This window comes from Manis javanica, chromosome 13 (assembly GCF_040802235.1).
Source record: "Manis javanica isolate MJ-LG chromosome 13, MJ_LKY, whole genome shotgun sequence".
Classification (NCBI taxonomy): Eukaryota; Metazoa; Chordata; class Mammalia; order Pholidota; family Manidae; genus Manis; species Manis javanica.
Window position 1 is genome coordinate 8,497,700 of NC_133168.1, and position 22,630 is coordinate 8,520,329.

The 22,630-nt window shown below is 44.4% G+C and overlaps 1 long non-coding RNA gene across 2 annotated transcripts in view; it reads left to right on the forward strand.

Annotated features, from left to right (window-relative positions):
- The window catches only part of LOC140845825 (uncharacterized), a 79,424-nt gene that overhangs the window by 46,315 nt on the left and 10,479 nt on the right, over positions 1-22,630 (forward strand). The window contains exon 2 of one of the 2 annotated variants that reach the window (XR_012124726.1): positions 9,562-9,685. The exons of the other annotated variant lie outside the window; for it this stretch is intronic. This is a non-coding gene — a long non-coding RNA (uncharacterized lncRNA). The remainder of the gene's footprint in view (positions 1-9,561; positions 9,686-22,630) is intronic. 2 annotated transcript variants of the gene reach the window in all.

Consider the following 22,630-nt stretch of genomic DNA (forward strand, 5'->3'; position numbering starts at 1 on the left):
ATTCAGACTAAGAAGCCTGGGAAAAGAAGCTGAGCTCTGTCTTCTCTCCAGTTTTGGGCAGGTCTGGGGATGTCTGCAGAGCCAGAGGGCTGCCTTGGCTTGAGGCTTTTCCAAGAAGTCAAGGAACTTCTTGGGAGACTTCTATTTGTCTCCTGGGCATACTCACGCTGGCCTCATTTTGATGGGTCTGAATCTGATGGGTGTGTAAGGAAAGGGTGCAAATGCTACTTCACTAAATTCTGCAGAATGTCTTTACAGCATGCAACACGGTAAAACATGAACAGGAGAGGGTTGTACGCTTCCCTGGCCCAGGCTGTAGACTGGCTTTGGTACCAAGAGGATTCTGGGTGGAGGAAATGGGGTGAGGGAAGCGGAGGCATGGTGTGCCCTGGTATGCCACAGCGCAGCTCTGCTGCACCCAGGGGAGAAGGTTCCCAGAGGCGGAGCGGTGGCCGCAGCTGTGCCTGGTGGGGGCTGGGGGTGTGCGGACTGCACAGGGTTCCATGGAATAGCTGGAGGACCCTCTTTCAGTGCTGAAACAGGCAGATGGTCAGGCCAGGAGGAATTCTGTTACAGATCAATTCTCCATAACTTAAACTGTTAGAAAATTCAAATGCTGTTTGTCTCTTCACTAGATGGCATGTTTCTGGAGGTAGACACTGAGTACCCTCTGCTTGGCATACCTGAGATTTGGCAAACACTGGGAGGAATGGCCAAATGTCTTTTTGCCATATGAGACTAAACTCTTTTTACTGTTAGAGGCAGAGTGCATGGAGGACTTTGAAGACAGATGGGGCATTGTATTGAGCCTTAGGTGGAAGCCTTTGAGAGCTCTCTTATGTTGTCTACTGCAAAATTTAAAAGTTGTCATACAGAAGTGTGTATTGATGGGTTCCTGAGAAAATGATAATTTGTATCTGTTTCAGAGATATTAAACCCTATTTGTCTACCCTTATCCGGTGGGGCCTTTCTCTTCTTCTCTTCCTGGCCCACAGGAGATGAGAAGAGTGGACAATGTGGTGAATAGTTTCAAAGTGGTTCTAAACGACTGGCGCAGATAATCTCCAGGATCGTCTTTCTGCTTCGTATGCCCCTGGCAGCTGTATCAAACTGATCCTATCTGACCATCAGACACGGAGCACTTGGAATCACCAGCTTCTTCCATTCCTACTCAAGGGGGGGAAAAACAAACAAAAGGGAAAAGATTTCTCTTCTTGGACTCAAAGTTTGGCAGGGTTACAGATGTGAGCAGGAGCTCAGGACTGGATGTGCAGAGACATTGGTCAGCAAAATTGTATATGATTAAATGGCTGCTTCCAGTGAAATTCCATTAGCCTCATTTTTTTGTAGGAACAATTAGAAAATTCAAATGCTATATTTGTAAATTGCATTTGGGACTTAATGGTGATATTTTCTCCCCAACTGGAGTGCCTCTGTGAGTTGCCCTCTAATTCCCATTTATTTTTCCTTGATGCTTGAGTGTAATTCACATGTGGATCAGAGTAAAAGCACTTGGTGCAGTTTTTTAACTGTTAAGTTTGTCATCCATTGAGGTCTTGCAGTCCCAACAGAATGCCACTCTTTTGACTGCTAATGTTAAAAAAGGCGTTTTTAGGAAATGTGGCGAATGGCTCAGTTGAATGTAGCTGCTCTTTTTAAAAATATATATTGCAGTGATAATCATCTTGCTATTGACATAGGCTATTTATTTTTTAATCTTGAATGGAAACTTCCAGTAACTTTCTGGAAGCAAATCATATTTCTCATGTGAGTTTGTACAAAAACAGCATCATTTTCTAAATCAGATGAATTAGATACAAAGGCATGGGAAACTTCACTTACAAAGCAAAAGGTGCAGTTGGGTGTTTGGATGTAGAATTATTTACCCCTTTTCCTACTGTATAGTCAATAGGTAATGGTTTTTTATTTTGGTCAGAAGTTATCGGAACTAACCATGCTTAAGAGAGGTTATTTTTATTTTATTTTTTACCATATTTCTTTGTCAGAACAATTGAATTGGTTGCAGGTGTTCATTAGGTACTTGTTCGGTTCATTTCAGAAATAGGTGTTGGCTAAACCAGGAAGCTTTTCAGAATGGAAGTCTAGCCAGGGTAAATATGTGAAATAACCGAGAGGAAGTAGGTGGTAAAGTCCGCATGATCGAGAGTAACACTTAGTTGCTAATTATGTACTATAAAGAAATACTCCAGTTAAGAATTTGTTGAGAATTCATGTCAGGCACTGAGGAGATATATATATATTCCCCTCTTTCAAGAATCCAAAATATGCTGAAATTTGCATTTTCACAAGGCTATATGCCATATATGAATGTAACCACCTCCCCATCCATACGTACATCAATGAAAAGAGCATGGACGGCCCTTGGAATTACACAAGTAGGGACTCCAGTCCTGACTTGGCTATTGATTATGAATTACCTTTGTTAAGTCATTTAATCAAGATGAGACTCCTGAAACTATTGTTTTCCTTATTTGAATTGAATTGAAATATGAGGTCAATACCTACCTAACCCGACTGTTGTAAGGGTTCGAGGTAATGTGCTAAAGTACCTTGTATAGGGCCCGATCTTTATGGACACAATGACTGATCACAATACACGACTATGTTTCCAGTGGGGCTGCACCGTTTCAAATCGGCTGAGAACACGGATTTACACAGTTTCTGAGAGCTGATGCCCTCAGAGCCACTGGCTTCAATCACACACCTCAGTGAAAACTTTCAGCCACAACGTTTTTACAAAAGCGACAGCACAGCCAATCAAGGCCTCCTTAGATGATGACCCTTCATGCTGCGAAAGACGAGTAGTTGTGGCTCCTTGAGATGCCAAACATTCATGTAGTTGTGTTCTTGAGACTCTGTGCTCTGATAACCAGAACCTGCCGCACACCAGCCTTGCCGGGGAGGAAGCGGTGCGGCTGCTGTCCAGGAGGCCAGCCCGGCAGCATCTCTCCAAAGGCTTGTGTTTCTTGGGAAGGAGCAGAGGACGTTTTCCCAATCCTTTTTGTCAACACAGTGGGAGTTATCTGAATTTCATTTGGGTATTAACTGCCGTGTGAGTTGGGTTTCTCTGTGTTAGAGGATTGCTGTTACTGGATTAAAACCACAGTGGTTGGGAAGCACTTAAGACCCCGTGGGGGATTTCTCTATCAAGTTAGTAGGGTCAGAGTTCTGTTTTTCTTTTTTTAGTAACCCCACTCACCGGAGATTCCTGGTTTTGAGGTAACTATACTCCTTCGCTGGAGACCAAGGGAAGCGGAGTTTCTTTCTTATCACTAAGGTGCCAGACGATTCAAGCATGGGAGTCATCCAGAGCTTGATTTGGCCCTCGGCGATGGGACTGGAACCACAGCCTGGCTGGGGACGCAGAATTCAGGGCAGGGGAGAATTTCATAGGCAACAGTCGCCAAGTAAAGCCGCACTTTCTTATGTTTGGTAAAAAGGCCATCTTGTGAATTTTAACTTGCTTCCAGATTTTCCCATGTTTAGACTCACTGTGGATTTTACCTTTCATACAGTCCCTGGCAGGGCTGGCATTTACCAGAGCGGTGGTGTGCTGTAGGTGAAAGCTAGAGGCTGCTGCCAGAGCCACTGGCACATGTAGGCTGGTACCTGCTGCCCCATTGGGCCGAGAAACCAAAAGTCTGGGTTCTAACCCCAGACGGGTTGTCTGCCAGCGCTCAGCCAACAAATCTATCTGGTAAAGAGAAATGTAGTCAGACGCCTTGAAAGTTTAGCATCTGCTTCTCGTTGGCTCCTGCTGCTTTAGAAAAACACTGGGAAGTTTCTATTCGATTTGGATGAGACAGAGATGGCATATTTTCCGCATCTCCAGAAGCCTACGCTCTGTGCTCAGGGAGCCTCATTTACATGCACAATGGATGCCGTCTGACGGCCTCGGACTGTACCTCTGAGCAGATCCGATGGGATCCCCACATGCATGTAAATGAAGCTCCCTTCGCCGGAGCGTTGCTCCAAAGAGGCAAAGAGCAGGCTCCTCTTGAAACTGGTTAGCGCGACAATCTCCAACCAGACGCCACAATAAGGGATACTTTTCCTTGCTTCTATGCGTGCCAGGAGGCTGCCACGGAACTTGGTTTTCCAGACCGAGGTAATTTATTTAAACATGGATTATTTGAAAAAAAATGGGAAGGGATACAGGGCTTGATTTTAATCCCTGCTAACACAGAGAAAAGAATGCTCGTGTCACAACTCAGTGAGTGTAAAAATTAAAAAAGGCTGAGACTATTGTTTGAAAACAGGCAAAATAATTAAAATTATTATGGCATAATCACATATCACACAACAACCTCCCACTCTTATGAGCAACAAGCCAAAACAGCTCGTCCAAAGCGGGCCCAAGGGCAGAGGTTCTGTATATCATTCAGAGACCATCTGTCGTGCAATTCCTGTAGTGCCCTTGCGCTATTCTGAGGGCAGGCTGAAACTGAGTCCTGGCACTTCTCTTTGCATTTGCTAACAAACAGCCGTGATGGCAGATAAATATGGCAAACAATAGGCGTTTGTAATGAACTGGAAAGGGATGGGGTGTTTTGGAACCGGCACCGCTGTCAGAAGTTTTGGGTCCTGTGCTGGGCTCCTGTGCCCCCTAGGACCAGTGCTTGCCATGTGGCAGCTTGGACAGACATCTGCAGGCTGAGCGAGGCCTCTGTGCTCGGCCAACCTAAGGGCCTGATTTAAATCAAGTTCTTTTTTCTCACAAAAAAAAAAAAAAGAAAATTAGTAATTACAAAGACTCAAAGCTAAGTTTGTTTGTTTTTTGTTCCAGGAAAATCAAACATTGCAAAGAGTTCTGAAGCTGGCTTGTCCATTTGTAATGTTTACTTTTATTCGGAGGCCACATCTTCATCCTCCGGAACGCCCCTCACTCCTGCGTTCTTGCACCCCGTCTCATCTCATGGGGTCACAGAGCCTACTAGAGCAGAATCTGGAGAATTATGCTCCGTGTAGTATTTATTTTCCTAGTGTTGGAGGTATAAATGTGAGAGTTGATTCTTTGATGTTGAATCAAGGGGACCGAGATATTATATCCATCTTCAGTAAGCAGAGCTGTCATGCACAAATTAGAAATACCTGAGGAACTCTACATTCAAGTTGTTTTGACTGTTTGGAGCAATTGAGGCTTCTGACAAATCAAACCGTCTTTTAAAATCATTTGTGGGTCACTTCTCTGTGAACTAGATCTATTTACACAGGCTCACAGGATCTTATACCCAGCTCTCCATATCCTTTCTACCCTCTGTCCTCTCCAATCCCTGATCTCCGCCCCTCTACACACACACACACCCACACACACACACACACACACCCAGAATTCATTTGCCAGAAATCTCTGGAAGACTTCACAACAGGTTCAGGAATGGATCATATAATGAATAGAACTGCATTATTTGCAATAGGCACAGGACTGACTTTTTAATAATTTTAATTTCTCTTTGGAGATACAAAAGGGTTATTCCAGCTCATCTTACAAAATGAGCGCTTCATGTCAAGGACACTTGTTTGCACCGGTAATGGTCATGTGGACTGTAAACAGCAAGGCCGTCCTGGCTATGTCACATGCATTCTGGGGAGGGGTGGCATGGGGGCAGCCCTCGGTTTAGGCCGTTATCAGGGGCTGCAGCGGGTGGGAGTGGAGAGGCACAGGGGCAAATTTCAGTCCTCACTGCTGAAATTATTAAGAGCAGGGTGCTGATATGGGGTGCACTTTCTGCACTACCTGCCCGCTTTGGTTCCCACGACAGTTCTGCCCAAGTGGTGTGCTCAGCTCCAGTGCTAAAAAAAAGCCTAATGATGCTCATGTGGTATTCCAGCAGGTTTCCTGTTTCCACCAGTACTTTGCAGTGAGCATAGCTTTAAACTCAAAACAACTGAAGTGATTAAAAAAAAAAATTCCACTTAGAAGCATAGCCTTTTAGAGCCATATCAGACTTGAGGAGATTCTTCATAGATGAGGCAAGCTGAAATTTAGGAAAGTCACATGATTTTCCCAAAGTCGTTCAGCAGAGGAGCAAGGATGATATCTGGGGTTTTCCAATTCTAGGTCAGTGCTTTTTGTCACATCACACTGTCCCTTTAGGTCTTGGCAGTGATTTAAAATAGTGTGCTAGCAGAAATTGTGGAATCATGGGATTGGAAGTTTGAAACCCTCCCCTTTAGACCGATACATGCCAATATTACAGCATTAAGGTGGACAACTGGGCCTTCCCTTTAGTCTTCGTGCACTGCTTGTCAAAGCCTTACTGTGTCTCCATTTACTCTGAGCTTGTGTCATTTAGTGGGTTCTGCATGTTATTGATCTATTTACCTGTCAGTTAGTATGGGATAATAGTGTCACAGGTGATTTCTTCCCTCGCCGGTTTTGTGCTGGTCCCAGCCTATAGCAGTTAATGAGAACCAATTTTTGTCAGGAATTTTGCAAGTCCATTTTTAAATTCCTGGCAGCTTTAAAATTGACTGCAGTGAAGTATTTACACCACAGAAATTGGCAAGCATTACAAACCAGGGCACATCCTCCCCAGAGAGCTGGTTGTTCATCTACCAGCACACTTCGCTGTTCCTGTCCTTGTCTTCCTGTCTTTCCTAAGAGTAATAGGTGCATGAAAAGAAAGATTAGAATTCAATACTTCTCTGGCGGGTGAATGCCCAGGGAGACAAAGACAGACAAGTCGATGGCAGATCTATGCTAATGAAACAATTGTCTGACAACATTATTGTCATCATTACCGATCCTACTAGCAGTGATTAAATTGGAGATGTATAGAAATGCTTATTTCTAGATCTTTCTGGAACCGTCTGATGCAGACCAAGGAGAAGCTGATTTTCTTTCTTATCACTAAGGTGCCAGACTATTCAAGCAACATTTGATGATATCTGAAGTTTTTCTCTGTGTGCTACCAGAAGGAAGTTCACTCAGACTGTTGACTAAATTCACCACATCTCCACACGATGTCTGTGGGTTCTTGCTCTCTTCTTCTGTCCAACCGATTCAACATGCACTTATCAAGGGCCTATTATATTTAAGGCACTGAACTCTTCAAGCCCAACTGAATGAACAATATCACGAATAGTGTCCTAATTTTTTTCAAATTCAAAACAAATCTGTGTGCATTTCTTTCCTTCACCATAAGGGCTGAGCCCGCTGGCTCTCGGCTCACAGGCTCTTGGTTGTAATGATTTTCTCTCCTCTCTGCTCTTCAGAATCTTCACAACAATCTAGAGAGGAAAGAATCTATGAGAGTCTATGCTCTCAGGCCAGAACAGAGACGATCAAACAGCAGCAGCGGGCAGCTGGTCAGTTTACCAGACAGTGCTAATGTGGAGATGTTCCTAAAAAGAGAGCGGAGATTTCCCATTCCGTCCTGGGACCTGGGCCATCCTTCCAGGGCAAGTGCAGGCTTCGACTCCGCCAGGCCCAGGTAAAAGTGGAATGCGTGATACTGTCAGACAGCAAGCGGGGAATCGGGCTACCCCAGAACCTTCTGGGTGGTGATGTCTAGACACTGCATAGAGACTTTCAAAATGCTCGGGCAACTTCAAAGTCTCCAAACATGGTTAGAGAATTTGCCAGTCCTTAAAACACACGTGTGCTTCGCTGGATTGCATGTTAGCTCAGGAAGCATCCTCTTCTGCCCTCCATTTCAATTTAAGTGACTAGAGTGGGTTATCTGAGCTTTCCCTGAAAGACATCAAGGGTGAAATTTCTTTCCCTGTCACAAGGAGGGACAACCCTAACTTGTGGTAGCGTTTTGCTGTGGAAAGCATAGAGTTAGAATAGAGAGAACTGAACTGTGGTTCTGGTTCTGTCGCTGATGGACCAGCCCCGTGACACTGGGCAAATGACATAATGACTTAGAGTCTCAGTTAACTCTCCCCTAAATGAGGTTAAAACTAGACGATCTGTGTATGTGACAGGCTGGTAATTCTTTACTATGATCACTTGGGATCCCCTTTTTTCCCTGCTACCCACATTGTCTCCAAGGAACTCTTTCATTTTTACTTTTTCTCACACCCCTGTGAATATTCTAAAGGAAGTGCTATTTCTTTATACGCATGGTTCTTACAGAGTCGTGTCCAGACCAGCAACACCAGCATCATTTAGGAACATGTCAGAAGTGCAGCTCTTGTTTGCCCAAGTAAAGAGTCTGATATTATTATTGCTAGTAGTAAAAGCAATAACATGTGTATAGTACTTTTTATGTTTCAGTATTTTTAACTCATTTTCTCATTTGAGGCTTGGACGTGGCAGCTAAAGTGGGGAGGAGAGGCTGTGGGCCTCTGAGTGGGGGCCTAGCAACTGAGACTAATTTCCATTCACGGAGAAAGGTGTGTGGTGATGGGCAGAACTCCACCAGGGCCACCTAGAGATTCTGCTACTCTCTCAGATTTGGATAAGTGACCTTTTCTGCAGAATTGTGGATCTGGCAGACCAATAATGACAAACCTCAACCCATGACAGATAACACCAGGGAGATACAGTTTGTGTTTAAGTCCCCCAAGCCAGTGACTAAAGAACTTTCAAGTGTGGATGGAAACACTCTCATCTCTGCAGCTCATGGGCTGAAGAGCCTGCTGAGTGGGGATTACTGACACCGAAAGTCAGAAGGGGCTGCAGAATTGTGTCACATACGGTCCTCGGGTCTCTCACTTCTGTGATTGGCAGGTCACACTCTCTGGTTTTTTGACTAAGGCCTGTCACAGTTGAAAAGCCAGCTAGTGAAATGGTTTTCACTTCACTGAGGGCTATGCCACAGGTCACCCAATGCTGCCATCCTAACAGGGATATGCTACAGTGAGTCTCGGTTAAGGATAATGCTTGGGACGGTCCCACTCGGCTGTGTGTTGCTGCTGGAGGAGGTGGTTGCCAAAGGGACTCAGGGAAAGAAGAGGAAATACTGTAACGTACACATACTTGCTAAAGCGGACAAGACAGTGTATTGTTTATTAATGTGCTTATACAAACATTAGAATCACAATTTAGTAAATGTAAGAAGTGAGCATGTCCACAATAGTTTATTTTGGGCAAGAATTAAGAAACAAGAAAAGTACCTCTTTAACATCCTGATTAGGTAGGAAATTTTTAAGGAAGATCTAGAAAATTCAGAGTGTCTTTCAGGGGATAGATCCCATTTGATATGTTGGAATCTGAAGTACATTTTTTGGCAAGCCTCTGCAGAGCTTCTCTGGCTTGTAGATATCACACAAGAGCATACATTCATTGATGCAAATACATATTGTCCTTAAAATGAAATCCTATGGCACTTAGAAACGAATAAATGTGCATCTTTGGGACTGACTGTTCCTGGTGACCTCTCTCTACGGTTTTGTGGTGGGGGTGGGGTCTTGATTCTCCTCAGTGATGGTCTTCTGCTGGGAGAGGCATGTGGATTCTTCTGGCAGATATGTCAGTGTTACTTACCATTTGATGTTGGAGTGGTAGGGAGCTTGCTACCATGTTCTGCATGTGCATTTTTCTTAAGCAATGTCCCCTTTCTGTTTTTCTCTTTTCTTTCTTTAAAGCAGTTTTCATCTTGAATTGGCCCTCAAATCCGTGGGGTTAGAAGACCAGAAAATAGCATCAGCTCTAATGATGTTGGTGAAACAGGCCTTTACAGGTGTTTAAAAAAAAATCTAAAACCACATAAGTGTAAGTATCTAGCTTTAAAATCTTCATTTCACCCTCATTGATTTGTGAGCATTGCCCGGCTGTTGAGATGAGGAGATGCTGCCCAGGTGGTTCATTATGGAAAGGAAGCTTCACAGGCTGGCTAAAGAGCAAATTGCACTGAGGAAACAGTATATTCTGTCAAAGTATAATTCTGGATCTCTCCCTTTGTCTTGCTTTGTCTGTGTTTTTTTTTTTTAATTTTCAACTCTTTAATTTTTCTTTCTCCCAACTGCTGACAGGAAAAAAATTAAGCCTTGACTTTGATGTTCTAAACTTTCTGAGCGAGTTGATTGTATAAGTCATAATTAAAGGCCAAGCACTGGCTCATGTCCACTCAGTAAAAAAAACCAGTGGCAATTAAACAGGGTGCTTTTTATTCTATATAATCACAGTGAGTTGGTTATTTGTGCTTATATTACTCCAGTGGAAACAATTCATTTAGGATTTCCATGAAGGCTCGAAATGAATTCCTATTGTACTTAACAAAAGGGATCCAGGCTCAGTCAGCAGTTTCTTGTCAAGAGGCGATTTTTTAACTTACAGTCACAAACGACCATCCTTCATGTTAAAGGTTTAAACAAATTCCACGGTTTGCGAATGGTTATTTCCTGAGGTGGATCTGATTCTCTAGTGTTCTCCATGTGCATGTTTGTCTGCCCGTATCTGCTCATTTGTAGGATTCGTTGCTGAAATCCACTCCCCTCCCTTTAGTCAAATGGGTGGTCCTTGTTCAGGATGTCCTCTGCTTGCTGTCTGCCCTCTGGCCTCTTATGAGCTGCTTTCCCTGGTGCCTATGCTGAGCTACGTTTTCTCAGGCATTTTGGTTTGGCTGTGTGCATGTGACATCAAATGACAAAAAAGTTAAAAGTATTGCTATCGAATAAGCAAATGCCTCCACTGGCTTGCTGAGTACATTTGAGTTTTTTAACACGCTGAATTCTCTCGGAGTAGTTGAGCAAATGGATACAGCCTGTAGGACACTGGAGAGAAGAAGGGTCTATAATTCCAAGAGAGACCTTTCACCTTATGATCATGCAAGTTGTGGCTTGCTCTGTCCTTCAACCATGAAACCAGCTGTCTTCCACAAGTGGGCAGGCAGGGGTAGGTGGAGAGTTCCACCATCTGCCCTTTGGTTTTCATTCAGTTAGCAGCAGTTAGGCCACTTCAGCAATGCCCTTTTCTCCAGTAGAGTTCTCAGGGAAGAGCAGATGTTCACTTTAAAGGGTCTTAGTTGTGTACATGACACTCTAGTTTTTTACACTCCCACATCTTTAATTCTGAATTTCTAAGCAAATTGGAATAAGTTGAATAGCTTTGCTTTAGTGGATAGTGTTAAATGATAACTATTAGTTATTTCTGATTTGTATTGATTTTAAATATCAAAAACTCTGTAAGCCTTTCTGGTTATATTGAACTATTCTATCATTTTTGGTGATTAATGTGCTAGTCTTTCAAATTCTGACCTAGTTCCCAAGGTAGCTAATGTCTTTTTTCCCCTTGAAGCATGTTTTTGAAGAAACCTTATATGAACTGTGCATCTTAAAATATTTTTCTTACTACAGAATTAAAGTTTATTGCAGAAGACATAGATTAGCAGAAAGAAGACAATAAAAGTACCTTTAATTTCACCATCTACAGATACACACTCTAAGCAGTTTGAGAGATTTAATTCTAGACATTTTCTCCTATGTCTATAAAAAAATAAATGTTATTTTCTTATCAGGGCTTAAGGGGTTAAAAGGGAAGGAGGATTATTTCACTTCTTGCTTACATTTTCAGTTCCCTCAAGGTCCTCTCTTTAACAGACTGTCTCTGGAGTGATTCAGGATGCTGAAGCAGTTGATCACTGAATAAATCTTCCCTGAGTCTGAAAATGTTACAGTATTATGCAGCGCACACAACGAGGGACGCTGCTGGGCTGCTCTGCGGCCAGAGATGATCTCTGGGTAAAGAAACTGCCTGGAATTACCCAGGGGAGTTTGCATTTTCCGTAGCAAAATAGTGAGCACATAAATGGAATTGAGAGACTTGCTCAAGATTTTGGCTATATAAACACTAAGCAGGGGTGGAGGTGAGGGTGTAAGATACAAAAGAAATCTCAGGATCTTTTGAATCACGGAAGAGAAGGACAGCTTATAAATGTCACTCATGAGAGAGACTCAGAAATGGGCCGTTTGAAATACATCATCAAACGGCTGGCAGAATGGAATGTCCTGGGAGCCCCATTTCTGTCGGAGCTGGCCTGAACAAGGAAGCCATGTAGCATGAGGTAACGTCTGCTCCAGGAAGCTGCAGACCTTCAGGTGTCGGCCTGTCCTCTGTGTCTGTCCTGGGAGGTGGGAGATGATGGGGGGAATACTTCAAAATAGATTGTCCTAGAGATCTGTTTCCTCAGCACTTGGACAGTGAGAAATCCGTTTTTACAACCTGAATTTAAAGGACTATGTTCACGGCATTCCGACCTTCAGCATCATTTTGAGACATGTCCCTCCAAACTGCAAGCCAGTTGTCTTTTTCAGTTGTATATTTCCAGTGCCTAGGCAAGTGCCTAAAACATACTAGGTGCTCAATGAAGATTTACTGAACAAGGAAATGGGTGAATGTGTCTATTTAACAACGATTTAGGATTAGCTGTAATGTGTGAGGGGCATGGCCGTACACAGCAGACACTGTGGTTGTGTGCCATTTCTGCTTCCTGTACCAACAAAAGTAAACTCTTAAGATATGGGCAATATGGCATATTGAGGTTGCAAACTGTCAGCCTCAATTCAGGACACAGATGTGTTTTCCAGGGGTGGCTGAGGTGGCTTATAGTATCAAAAAATATTCTTAGTGTAAATGCCTTTGAATGGAATGTTTATTTTCTCATACACACCTGTTCAAGAACATTGTCCTATTCACATATTTACTGGCCTTGCTTGTGAAGGCATTTGAACTTGAGATCCTTGGTGTGGTACAAATCCAAATATATCCCCAGAGACCAAATATATTGCATGTGATGCTCCAGGGGGAGAGAAGTCAGGACTTTATAATTTTAAAAAGCTCTCCAGGTGATTTGGGTACAGGTGGGCTGCACACAGGCATTTGGGATCCAGTGGTAGAGGAGGAAGGGGTAATATGCCTTTTCCATTTTTCTATAATTTATGGAACCATTTAGTCTTAATGTCCAATTACTATGCAGGGCCATAACAATTACCACATGTATGTTGTTAAATGTGTGCCTGATTAACTTTATTACAGGTTGTATCTGAAATTGCAGTAACTGTACCTACATGGGGTCTCAGTCTTCAGGGGTTTTATGAGCAGAATATTAGAAACATTAGAGGGAACACAGTTGAGGGGCCAAACTTTGGCATTATGGCTTTGTAAGTTTTTATGTGTGTATCTGTGTGAAAAGGTGAACTGTAAATCATTTGTCATCTGTTAAAATTATTTTTTAATCTGGTACAATATTATCTCTCATGGATTTTCATTTCCTTCATGATGGCTTTGGGAGAAAGGTAAAAGATGACCTAAAATTATGCAGAAGAGCAAAATTCTGTTGTTATGATGCCATCTCCCCTTTTCTGGGATGTTGATCTAATATCAGGACACACATAGGTGCCCATCAACTTACCTGGTGATGTTGTGCATGGTCAAGGAAGCTTCAACCGGAGTCCACGGAGAGAAAGAACATTTTGTTCACGACAGACACTACAAATGACCAATGCACCCCTCTTCTCCCACAGACCCTTTACTACACCAGACATGGTTGGGCACCACTTGTTTACAGCACACACAACACCAAATATGAACCTTTCTGACAATTGTCTTGAAGTTACATTTTAGCAAAGTACCACCATCTTGTCCCATTCCAGGAAACAAAGAAAAAAAGAAGGCAAGATGAAAGGGTAGTATTGATAAAATAAGTACAGTGCAAAGCAAATTTTTGGAGACATATCTTTTTTACTAACATATCATTGATAAACAATCTTATATTGGTTTCAAGTATATAACGCAGTGATTCAAGTTACCCACATTATTAAATCCTCACCCCCACAACACACACACATACACACACACACACACACACACATACACTCATACACACAAGTGTAGTTACTCTCTGTGAGCATGGGAAGATGTTATAGAACCATTGGCTTTGTTGTTCATGCTGCATTTCCATCCCCGTGACCAGCTTATATTATGACTGAGAATTCTTGTGTCTTTTTATCCCCCTTCTGCTCTGCCCCCCACACCCCCAACTCCCTCCCCATGGTAACCACCACTCACTTCTCAGTGTTGATGATTCTATTGCTATTTTGTTTATTTTGTTTTGTTTTTATATTCCACAAATAAGTGAGGTCATATGGTATTTGTCTTTCTCTGCCTGGCTTATTTCACTGAGCATAATACCCTCTAGGTCCAACCATATTGTCACAAATGGCAGGATTTCTTTTTTGTGGCTGAATAATATTCCACTGCATATATGTACCACCTTTTCTTAATCCATTCATCTATTGATAGACACTTTGGTTGCTTCCATGTCTTGGCTATTGTAGATAATGCAGCAATAAACATAGGGGTGCATATATCTTTCTGAATCAGGGATCTTATTTTCTTCAGATAAATTCCTAGAGGTGGAATTACTGGGTTGAAAGGTATTTCTATTTTTAGTTTTTTGAGGAAGCTCCATACTGCTTTCCACAGGGGCTGCACCAAATGATATTCCCACCAACAGTGTAGGAGGGTTCCCTTTTCTCCACATCCTTGCCAATGCTGGTTACTTCTTGTCCTTTGGTCAGGGGCCATTCTGACTGGTGTGAGATGATTATCTCATTTTGGTTTTGATTTTGCATTTTGCTCACGATTATCAATGTGAAGCATCTTTTCATGTGCCTGTTGGCCATTTGAATTTCTTTGGAAAAATGTCTGTTCGGGTTCTCTGCCCATTTTTTAATTGGTTATTTTATTTCATTTTTGGTGTTAGGGCCTATGAGTTCTTTACATATTTTGGCTGTTAACCCCTTATCACATAAATGACAATGCATTATTTTATATAACTAATGCTGGTGGTGGATAAACAAGTGTCACAGGGGACGGAGCAAGGACCTGTGAGGGCTCACGACTGGTCAGGCTCCCCCTGGGTCCCACCGCCGCTGGCTCTCAGCTGGAACCTCTTCCCGGGTAGCTCAGCGGCGTGTTGACGCCAAGCCCCTTCAGGCTTAGTGAAGGGCAGCCGTTCTGACGGAAGGAGAGTGTCCTTCTCTTGCCTCCTTTGTCTTTGGGTGGCCCGGGGAGGCAGTGACGCCCGAACAGAGCATGGGCTGTGGTGCTCAGGCCTGCCTGGCTTTCTGTTCAGCCTTCACACTGACTTCCGGTGCCCCTTGGGCAAGTTGTTGCAGCCCTCGGCACCTTTGTTTCTAGAGGTGATGAGCAAGCGTGAGGATACCCATTTTGTAGTGCTGTTCGAGGGGGACTTGAGTGTGCCCATCATGTGGTCAGCTTGCACCAGGAGAGGCCGTTTGCCTTCGCTAGGGGCCATGTGGCTACCTCAGAGCCGTCCTGCAGCCAGTCCTGTGCCTGTCTGTGCAGAGGAACCATGGCCCTGTGCCTGTGCAGAGCCATCCCGCAGCCAGTCCTGCCCGTGTGCAGAGCCATCCCGTAGCTAGTCCTGCACGTGTGCAGAGCCGTCCCGCAGCCAGTCCTGCGCGTGTGCAGAGCCGTCCCGCAGCCAGTCCTGCGCCTGTGCAGAGGGACCACGGCTCTCTACAGCGGGCGACCCTCTGCAAGTCAACCCTCTTCCCCTCCTCCCAAGGATACCTGCACACTAATTACCTACAAAGGTAATTTGGGTCTAGGGACCACATCTTACTTCCAGTCGTCTCACAGTTGTGCGCCCCACTGAAGTGGAACGCAGAGGCATGGTGCGAAAGGTGCCCAGCAGGCGCTGGTTGTGAGTGCCGGAAACCGTAGGGGCCGAGGTTACAAGGTGATCTTTGGTTCTTATAAGAACCTGCAATTGTTTACGTAAGTGAATTTAAGGGGAAAAGCAGATTACTTAAAGGTCCTTTAATGCAGTGGGGCTGTCTTTTGAAGGCCTGCTTTCCCCTCCCCTCCCCTCCCCCCCAATCCCCTCAACTCCTTGGTTTAAGTGGGTCTAGTTTAAGCATCAGCGTCCCTGAAGGGCGTCTGGTCTTGCTCTCTGTCTAGTCCGGTGATACCTTGCCCTGCTAGTGATTTGGTGTGATTCTTTGCATTTTCTGTTAGCTACTTCACAGGCTTACTCTGTGTTTGTTCTGAGAGATTGGAAGCTTTTGGAGGGCAGGGAAGAATTTCCCATTTCCTCTGTCATTCTTTCAGATCCTGGTCTGGGGGGCTGTGCAATGCTTGTCAGGGTGGCTGTAAATACCCGTTGCATGAACAAGTGCTCAGGTTTCTAAAAGGCACTTCTTAAAAACTCAAAAAAACCTTCCTAGTAAGTTTTAATGAGAACTATTTCATAGTGTTTTTTTAATTATGTTTTTAAATTTTGTCTTTAAAAAAACTCAATGCTCTAAAGCTGTGAAAGGTGAAGAGACTAAAAGAGAATCTAATATCTAGAATAAATTTTCTTTTCTGGTAAAATTATAGGCCGTATTAGAAATGTTCTGCCTGATTAATTTCCGATTACAACATTCTAATTGGAAAAGTCCTTCATGTAAAATAGGACAAGCTATTGTATAATAGGCTGAGAAGCATGGCTTTATGGACACAGTCAGGCAACAGCATTTAAAACTGCTTGGTGTTGAGTGGTGGGGTGTTGAGTTCAGGGCTGGAGGCTTATTTGGAGACAAAAAATTTTGGTAGATTCTGTTCTCAGAGCATTTACATTCTTATGTAGACTCGTATTTCCTATACAGCATCATATCTATATCTATATTTACCTACCTCTATGTTCATCAACTGAATAAATAAACCCACTCAACCAAACTCTTATTTTAACAAGTATAACATAAAACAGTAGCCTTGAGGTTTCCTATCCAAAATGTTTTTCAAAGTTCTACTTTGAAAATTTTACATTGGCCACTGGAACTCCGTGACTGACATGCACTCATCCAGGGGTGGCAAATCGGAGGCCCACGAGCCCAGCCATATCAGAGTGGTCAGAGAGGAGAAGTGTTTTCAAATATTCTGGATTAATTATCAACATTTAAAAATCTGCTGATTTCTGGTCTACCCAGAATTTTTTCTTAGCTGAAAAACCACACCTTTGCCTTCACATCTTTAAGCTACCTTATGAATATGGATTCCTTTAAAAACCAATTGGAAGAAAAAGAAAACACAGAAAAGACACAAATTATCCTGATTTCTTTTAGGCCCTGGGCCTGAGTTTAATTTCATGCCCATGTCAAAAGTTTGTATTTATTTATGCAGTCTGCTTTGTTTCCAAAAGGATTTAAGGTTACTGTGTGTTCTGCGTTTTTAGTTCTCCAGGGGAACGAATTTAAAGAAATCAACCAGATAGTATAAAGCGGGTCCTGTGTTGAACACGTGGCAAATGGTCACAGTCACTGAGAAGTCAGAGAGTGGCGCAAAGCCTTCCGGAGCTAGAATATTTTCCCTCATTGACCTTCCCATCATCCGATTTCATTAGAATCAATTCTTAGGATTCTTCCAAGGACAGGCATTTCCACTGGGTTAAGATGTTACCTGGGAGAGGTGCCAAATAAACTAATGTGTGTTAATGTGTTATCTATCTGATTAATTCATGGTTGCAAGCACAGCCCCTCAGGGGCCAGGCCAGTACCTTGCAGGAGGCCGACCGCAGGGGAGGGCTGGTGCAACGTGCCTCCCCTTGAGGGCAGCTGTGGCTCAGACCTTGTGAGTAGGTGGGCTTGGTGTCCAGGCCGTTGGTTTGCCTCATTTTTAAAAAGATCAATATGTGGAATATCCTGATTTTTAAATGTTGATAATTAATCCAGAATATTTGAAAACACTGCATGGTCTCCTCTCTGACCACTCTGATATGGCTGGGCTCGTGGGCCTCCGCCACGCCTGGATGAGTGCATTTGTCATGCTGTCTCCTAATAGTGGTTCTGGGAGTGAGTGACTGCTCTGAATTTGCGGGTGGAGGGCTGAGTAGAGTAGAAGTCTGCAGTAGAATTTGGGGTGTGGGGGCCCTGGGGCAGGACCCAGGTCCTGCGGAGCTGACTGGAGTCAGGTCTGAAAGAGGGTGACAGGCAGAGGAAGCTTGGATGGGGGCCACATCCTCATTTCTTCTGGCTGGGATGACACCCTGAATGGGTTGGGGTCTTCTGTCAGCTGCAGTTAGTGGCACTCATGTTCCTTGATGTGGGAGCTTCCGGTGCTGTTCGGAGCCCTCTCTGTGCCCTTTGGTTCTCAAGGACAGAACCAAAAACACCGGGCAGAGCAGACCCCTGGGGCCGGTCCTGTCAGTGGGCAAACAAACCTCCGGCAGGCTGGCTGGCTGCTGCTCAGCCAGAGGATTAGCAACGATTTAGAGAAACGCGGGGGGATGCTTTGAAGAGGGCCTTCTTGGCACTGGCGTCAACCAACAGCTGGCCTTCAGGAGAAATGCAATCCTTTAAATCAGGACCGAAATACACTTTTTCAAACAGCTCCCAAGAGTCCTCCATGACACTCTGGTACTTAGGACAATGTAACACCCTCTAAGCCAGGTTCAGCATGAAGGATCTTCGCTGTGTCACAGTCATGGGCCGTACTTGGGGGGACATGGGTGCCCCACCAGGTGGCATTGACAAGTGGGATTGTAACGTGGAACCTGCTGGTGATGGTAGGGAGACTTGTGCACAGCAGGTGAGGGGGACAAGATGATCTTGAACAAGATGAGCATCTGAGAAGTGGCTGGTTTTGTGTTCCTTCCACGGAAATGTGGGACAATCTAAAGCTTCCGGCTCTCCCCTTCTTCCCTTTGTGGGCCGTTCATCAGGGGGAGCTCAGTGGCTTCCTTGAGCCGCATCTGCAATCTTCAGAGCATTCACAGACCTCATCTTACTCTTTCTCGTGCTCGTCTTTGTCTGACTGATTTCGGATATGATTTCAGGAACCGCTGGGAGAAGGCCCTGGGCGCAACAAAACAGAAGTGGCTGGCGATGGTGTTGGTATTTTGGGACAAGAGGGATTTCTGTTGGAAAAGTAGTGTGTGTGACTATGAGAGAGAGGAAAAGAGAAAAGGGTGGAGGAGGAGGGAGGAAGAGGGGAAGAGAACTTTTTAGTTGTGAGACAGACTCTGTCCATGTGACTTCAGCGAGGCTACAAGGAGCTGCTTTGCTTTGCATTACCTCTTCCCCGTCAGGACCGCTGCTTGTCTTCGTCATGGACACTGATTAGGGTCCCGGGTTACTCACGGTACAGCCGCTGATGGGCTGCCCAGTAGATCGGCTGCAGCTAACGTGAACATCACCAGGCATGTGAGTGTTTTGCTCAACAGCTGACAGGTGAGTCCACAGCCGAGATTTGACGTGGTCCCTTTTGGTTTGTGCTGCGGGCTTCTACGTATTGTTCTAATCCCCAGTCAACATTAAGATCTGGAAACGTAAGTGGGATCTGGGACTGTTCTGCAGCTGCGCACACAGAAACACCCTGCGTGTCGCCTTTGTAATACGGAGGAAGCCGTACCCTGACGGTCTCTCCCCAGTGGCCCTCTTCTGCCTCCTCATCTTCCCGTGTGTGTAGTGGCCTCGCTCCTGCCTATTTTCATTTGCACCAGTTAGGAGGGAATGAGAGAGTGTAAGTAAGTGAGGTCGGCTATGTTCATTTACCAGCTGTTTTTATTAAGCAAATAAACAATGGCAAAAATCTTTGGTCAAAATGATACACAGATCTTGTTCATGGAATTTGATAATCCAGGTAACCCCTCATCTGAATATTTCCTAAATAGCATTATTAGCAAAACTTCACAGGCATTGGGGTGGGAAATAGTATTTCCTTAAAATACTTAGAAGTGAAAGTCATTTCAAAGGACTTTCATTGCCATGGAGGGACTCTACTTGCTACTCACCTTCTTTGGCCTCAAGGTCCCCTTTATATAGACTGTCCGAGGCATGATTTAGGTTTTTGGAAGCAGCTGATGGTGGCATAAATCTGCCCAGACAGGGAGAGTGCTGTGGAGCTGGCAGTCCACTCTGCCAGCCGATGCACCCTAATGGCACAGGAAACACTCCGGAAGGCAGCAAGCAGGGATTGCTGGGCACCGTGGCCAAGGCAGATAGAGAGACAAGGAAAGGAGAAAAAGCTGGTTCATGCGTTAATTTTAGAGAGGTCCAACTCCGGGGTGGTTTTGGTCCAAACAGGGGCTGTGTTAGAGAGGCCTTGGGTGGTGGTCTTGAAAATGGGGTCTTAGGAAGCTGGCCTGTAGTGGGGCTGCAGGGTGTCAGTCTCACTTTTGATCTACTGCATCAGAGCAAGGAAATGTCTGTTTTAAAAAGTGTCCTGGCTTACTCTTTACATGCTAAAATTCAGGACCCATTGCTTTAGTGACCCAGGGCCACTGCTCTGAGAGGTTAACACAAGGAAGCGAGTGTGTGGTCCAACATTTATCCAGTGGCTTTTACAGGCCAGCTGAGGTTCCCAGGCCTTTTCACATGCAACCTCATGGTATCCTCAAGTGAGGGTAATACCAGTGACACTGCAGAAACACAGAGGGGTTAAGCAAATTGTTCAAGGTCACACAGCTGGTTAAGAGGCTGAGGCAGCCCTTGATTTGAAAGTTAGTGTTCTTTTCACTAAACCATGAAATGTAGAAGATATTTAATTTTCTTGTCAGAGTCCCCAGACATCAGTCTTTATAACCAGGCATGAACAGTTTAATTCCCATTCCTTTACATTTGCTCTCCAACCTCCTACGAGGAGAGTCCGGACATCTGCCTGCTGTGGAACCATTCCAGGCTGCCCCCAAGCCCCGCATAGCAGCCACTCTTTCCCTCAGCGCCGCTCTGGAAGCTGGGAGAGAGGAATTTTCATGCGGTGACTCCAGGAGAAATTCAGGCACCACCCTCTTTAAATTTTGTATTCTTTTAGCCAATATGATATAGCTAAATATGATATAGCATGTCTTTATACCAATCTTTGGTTTTCAATCACTTGTTGAGATAGAAATAAAGCCTTCTCTTAGGTGAATTTTAGGTCAAACTATTCTATTTGTCGGATTGGCAAGATTCATTATTTTTCAGAAGATTTTAATTTACAAAAGAAAAGCTCTTTGAAAAGGGGTTTCCCATGAGGATCTGTTGCCAGTCAAGGACCTGGCCTCCTATTTTCTGAGATACTGATTTTAGAGTGCCTCAGAAATAGTTCTTAGTGAAATCTCACCTCGTCTTTCAGATCAAGAGAGGAATCAGCACAACTGGGTGAAGAGATGACAGGCTCTGGGGGAAGCAGAAGCAAGCTAATGGATGGTTCAGCCCCTTATTTTCTCAACCATTAAGTGGGGATAATAAAACCAACCCCCCAGGGAGAAAAAGGGTGCAAAGAGCCAATCCCAGCATCTGGCACATGGACGAAGTCAGATGTAGCTTCCTTGTTTTGAGGAGGTGGAAGAGAGAGGCGATGGGTGGCCGTGAGCTGGGAGCCTGCGGAAGTGGCAGCTGAGGTCAAACAGCAGCCCCCAAGTAGGGCCAAGGGAAGGGCATCAGCTGAGAGACCGGAATGCAGGTATTTCACCTTACAAGGTGCAAACTGTGCCCATTTCAGCTTCTTTGGCTGCAAAGCTACGTTGCCCAGGCAGTACCATCCTTCGCAGTGCATAAAGCTTCCTCAAACCCGCAGTTGACTGCTCGGGTTTGAATCCTAGATCTGCCACTTTGTAGGTGTGGGATTTGGGGCAAGTTTCTTTCTCACTTCCTTCCTCTGTAAAATGGAGACAATCATGGTACTTCTTCAAGGGCTGTGGTGAGAACTGAATGTGAAATGCTTGCACAGGGCCTGGTATGGAGTAAGTGCTCAATAAATGTTACTTCATTGCCTCCCATGCTGTGAAATACCTACTTTTATCATTCACATTGTACGGTTGGAAAAACTGCTTTAACTCACTGAGGTCCTCTTTCTGTCCCTGATTGTGCAAAGTTGGGGGCAAAAGCATCACCCAGTGTTTACAGGTGGAAAAGGACCCGGAAGAGAGCCCCATAGCCTCTTGCTGAGTAACGGACTCCGTCTTTCCAAGTCTTTTTGGTTAAGGCGAAGTTGACTTCCATGTCTCTCTAAAAGTCAACCCCTTCCTGTCTTTGATTCTTTTTTGTAACCGTCTTACTAACAAGATACAGGTTTCTCTCTGGCCAAGTTTTGTATCCTACTTTGTCCACTTCATAAGTATATTGACACCTTCAGCGATGGCAGACTGTTTTATTTTAGCCCATCTCTCCTGGTGAGAATAACCAGTATCTACAACAGGATGACAAATGTTGGTAGTCATTAGTTTGAAGGGTGTGGAGAAGTACTAAGATAGCAAGGGCTTGGGGCACCAAGTCCAGAGAGGTGAAGCTGACGTCAAATGCTGGGCGTTTGCTTCCTGAAAAGTGGCAGCTAGGAGCCAAAAAGCTGGGCAAACTGTATAGCAATCTCTCCCAGGTGTGGGGGGATAGTTGGGGTTCAGGACCCTCCAGAAGGAGGAATTCTGGTAACTCCCTCAGGACACCAGCTGGGTCCCCTAAAGCTCATCTTCATTCTACCTGATGCTCGTCCTTCTAGATATTTCTAAAAAGTTAACCAGATCCTACCTTTTAAGCCCCTGACTTAAGAGCTGAAAAAAAAGCTACTCTGTTGGTGAAGACAGGTTGCTTCCCAGGACCCATAGCCCTTCCTCTCAGCCTAAGTGGCTTCAGCCTCTGGTAAGTCACAAACTCTTTGTCAAATTATCGTGTCAAAAAGAGGTCACATAGAGAGAAATGCAAGATCTTTATTCAGGTCCTATAACGAAGTGAAAGT